Here is a 4,814-nt window from a genome sequence, read left to right as displayed (position 1 = left end):
TTGAAAAACTAATTGCATAATGCTTCAAAATTTTGAATCTTGAAGCTTTTATGGAACAAATTCATGTAAGCACTAATGGAACAAGCTGAATGACACTTCAATTAGTATTATCCTAATGGGATAGGTGTATTGATTAATTTAGTCTAAAGAGTTTAGCCAATTAATCTCAAATCGTTGGAGCTCATGATCTGTAGGTCCATAAGGTCCTTCTGTTAGCTCGAAATTATGTCTTGGATTAATGAATTGAGCCGATTTGAAATGTTCAAATTCAAAATTAGGGTTTTGAATTTTCAATGTTCAAATTCAATTAGGGTTTTAATGAATTATATTTGATACAATTGAATCGTTTAATTTTGTCGAAATTAAACAAAATTGGAGAGATTAAAATTTTTAAATACTAATTTAAATATTGAATTGCATGAATAAGATTCATGTATAAATTATGTGTTTAATTAATTTAATATTTGATATTAAATTATTATTTAATTAATAATTAAAGTTGTTTAATTAATTATTTAAATAAAAACATTTTTTAAAACTAAAATTAAAATTTTATTTTGGATTAAAAATTTGATTTAATTTTTGTGAAAATTAAATTAGAAAAAATAAAAGTTAGTGGATTAATCCAACTTGGTTGGATTAATCATGGAGACACGCCATTATAGCTCGATAGTTGCACTCTCCTCACTGTATATATATTTTTGTCCACTTTAACCATAATCAGTAAGTCGATCCTTCAATAGTTGTTCGTATTTACAGCTAGGTCAAAATTACCATTTTACCCCTGTAAGTACATCTTCCTCGTTAAGCTAGCACTGATTCTCTATTGAACAATTTGGTTTATAGTTCAACTAATAAACCATAACTCTCTCGATCTTGAGAGGGTGGGGCTCCGTTGTTCAAGACCAGGAATCAGTGCTTAAGAGAACAACCTATTTGCTAACCTTAAGCCGGGTAGGAGTGAATTCCATCTTGCTGAACTATGTTCTCAACTATCTATCTGGTTTTATCCCTAAATTGGAGGCTTATTGAGCAATGTTGTTGAACTACTCTCATCTATGCAGATCAAAAGATAATCCCAAATAAACAGAAGTTCATAGTTAGCACAAGATTAAAATCGAGTTACCCTAGGTCATTGAAATTTTGAAATAGTCAGTTTTAACAGTAAACGGTCGTTATAAAGAAAAAGTGACTATTTCGAGGTCCGGTCTTATGCAAACTCATTGTATAGGATGCCTCCACTCACATATCTCCACATGAATGTTTCTAGGATCACATCATTTGTATCAGTATAAAAATGAGCCGCATCCAATAGTGTCACTAGGATGATATACCCAATCTCATCCATATACTTTAGACCATTTTGGCTATATACAAAAACTTGATCCACTTTTATATCGCCACATAAAGTTAAAGTATACATATTATAACCATGGATTTGTTTATTGGATTTTATAACAGAATGCTATATCAACAACAATTTATTGAATAAAATCCTCACTAATATTTTTATTGAAAAATAGAATATGTTGATAATATTTACGAACTGTGAGTTAAGGACATTCCCAACATTTGATACATTATAATATTAAATATTTATGAAAGGAAATAAATATTTGAATATGATTCAAATATTAATTGTCTTAATTGGATTCATATTGTTAAATTTAATATAAACGTGATTTATATTAAATGCCATTGGTGAGAGAAAAGATACTATAATTTATATTGTATTTGATACAATATATAAACTATAGGTTATATGTTATATTTGATATAACATATAGTTTAATATATATATATATAATAGGATAAAGTGGTTATCCTATAAATATATATTAAATTAATTATTAAGATAAATTAAGTTTTTTTTTTAAAAAAATTAATTTAATTTAATTATTTTTTATATCATGTGAGTGAGGATTAGTTAAACTTCTTCTTCCTGTGTGAAAAAGAAAAGAAACAAAGAAATACATAGAGATATCCCACAATGAGATCTCTAAACTTTTGACCCTCTATCTTTTTTTCTCTATCTCCTCGTCCATCACAAAAATAGTTAGAGCATCACTCCTCCTGGATTCTCATCCAGAGAATACCGAGGTTGCTATTGTGGTAGTTCCCATTTGGATAAATTGGGTTTTTGATCTGTTTGTGATTTTCACAGAGAAAAGGAAATGTGAAGATATCGTTCTTCAAGGGTAAGTCTCTTCTTCTTTTTCTCTGTAAAATTTTCATTCTGTGAAATTTGAAAATTTTGGCACGATCTGCTTCCGCTGTGGTCCCTTCATCGGGTTCCTTCACTTGGAGGTTCAAAGGATTGAAGATTTGAAGAGTTCATTAGGTTGTGATTCTGGATTCGAGGTCGAAAGTCAAGAACCTGCTTGCATCTTCTTCCCTCTTTGATTTTCTTTTCCTTTGTATTTGGAAACTTCATGAATGGTCTATGTTTGTATGGTAACCATGAGTCACTAATTTGTGTTCTTAGGGTTTTGATGTAGTTTTATGGATTGCATGAACTTAGTTAATTATTCTTATATTCGATGTATGCATAATTTATTTTGATATGCTTAATCTTAATGCTTACGAACAATTGACCATTGTTTGAATGTTCTTTACTTAATGCCTTGCTTGAGATAGAGGGTGTTAGGTTAGATCTAGCATGATAAAGTATTAATCAAGTATGCACTTGAGTGATAGGAGATTAATAGAGATTAATGATGGAGAAACTTAATGCTGCAACTAATCAAGTAATTGCAAGGAATTGAATTAATGGTTAGTTATTAGAAAAGGTTGAGTTTGAGAGAGGATACCTTGATATAAGACTCTTAGGTATATAATTAGCAAGAAATAAATCTAAGGTCTAGAAAATTAATTTGGTTAATCCATCTAACAAAATCATACTCTAGGACGTGTCTTTGTCTAGTTTCGCCGCGGTGTTATCTTTTATTTGCTTTTTAGGATTAGATTAATTAGATTTCTATCACAGTTCGGTCCCCTAAATAAAATTAGAAGGATATCTAAATAGCTAAAAGATTCAAACCAATTTTTCAGAGGACGATACTCGGTCTCTTGATCGTTTTACTATATTATAATGTGATGTGTGCACTTGCACTCACCATCAACTCCCTCCAAGTATGAAATTAGGTCCCCCCAAGTCTTGAGAACTCCCTTCTCGATAAATAATACCTTATGCTCCCACTAAGGCTTGAGAAATCCTTCTCGATGAATGAAGTTTCAGGCTCTCCCTAAGACTAAGAATCCCTTCCGTTCAACTGCGCCTTAGGCTCCCCCTAAGACAAAATAATTTTCATGTTCTTGAATGATTCACACAATAACGTTGCACAAAGAAAAATAGTGAGCAAGAATCAAGAAGACTTTGTTGAACAAAACGACTACTAAGGACAAATACACTCCTCACAACAAACAAATGTCGCAACCCTAAATGAGGGCCACGATTCTTCTTTTAAAACCGTGGCCAAATAAGGAAAGAATATCCAGAAAAATATTTTCCTCATTTTTTGTCAAAATAAGATCCACCACAAATAAGGAAAATATGGATCAAAATACTTCAACTGAGATTTCCCAGATTAGGAAACAAAAATATTCCATATATAAATTCTAGATTAGGAAACAGTAATGTGATTTTAAGACCTCATTTGTGACATATGCAAAAACTACCAGAAGCTGCCTTAGAAAAATATAAAGGCAATCAGCAATCTCCAACAAGAGACTAACACATATGTCTTATGGTTTCTATATTAACTTTGTCTTGTATTAACGTAAAAGCTAAATGGATCAAGCCTTTGTCTAGCATATTTAAACCTATTTGAGGGAGAAATAAACCTTTGCACTCAAATCTTTCAATCTTAAATGCCCAACGACAAAGTATTTTAACGGGTGTGCGACTGATATCTCCTTTAAGTGAAAGTATATACATCCCTAATTCTGATAGGAATCACCATTGTTAGCCTAAATGATGAAGATGATCAAGTTGAAAGTAGAAATCAAAGAAAAAAAATAATCAAAGCCAAATCAAACGCATGGAAGATGATCTTTTGAAACTAGTTGGAGAGGCTCTAATGCCATAAAGATTTTGCAGAGTAAAAATTAAAAGAACTCCCCCCAAACGACTTTTATTAAACTGAATGAGATTTATATGTACAGCCTCAGTTGAGAGGAGGAGAAAATAATAATTAAAAGGAAAAAAGTACATTAAACAACCTTAACAAATCTTAAAAGAAACTAAGAACATCAAATTTACAATTAGTAAACTAAGCCATTTTTGCCTCAATCTTCCCTTGATAAGAACGTCTTCACGATTCTGTACAAGGTAGAGGCAATTTTCTATATAAAAGCTTCATTTATTTGTATTCTTCATTTCATTCTCAATCATCTGTGCTCCGTAATCCTCGTCCCGAACTTCATTGTCATTTTTCAATAGAAGTTGAGAAAGTAGTTGTTGGGTTGATTTTGTCTCACAGGCCCACGAGAAGGAGCAGACCAGACCAATACAAGTTGGTAGGTGAAATGAAAGGCACACAAAGTGCCACACCTCTCGGCTAGGAATGTAACACGTGGAAACTCTACTAACTTGAATCAGTGGGAGAGATGAAGTCGACTGGGAATTTTTTTTGGTATTCTTTCAAACTTTCTTTTCTTTTCTAAAAAAGAAAAATTCTTCTCTCTTGAAACCCTTGCCTTACCTGATTTGATTCTTGAGATTTGTAGAGATCAAAGGAGAAAATAAAGCATGCAAATTGATGAGAAGAAAGAAAAAGAAGAAGAGAGGAGCATAAGCATGTACGTGGTTCGGT

This window comes from Benincasa hispida, chromosome 6 (assembly GCF_027475165.1).
Source record: "Benincasa hispida cultivar pf3 chromosome 6, pf3_genome.v1.1, whole genome shotgun sequence".
Classification (NCBI taxonomy): Eukaryota; Viridiplantae; Streptophyta; class Magnoliopsida; order Cucurbitales; family Cucurbitaceae; genus Benincasa; species Benincasa hispida.
Note: the sequence above shows the minus strand (reverse complement) of the source record.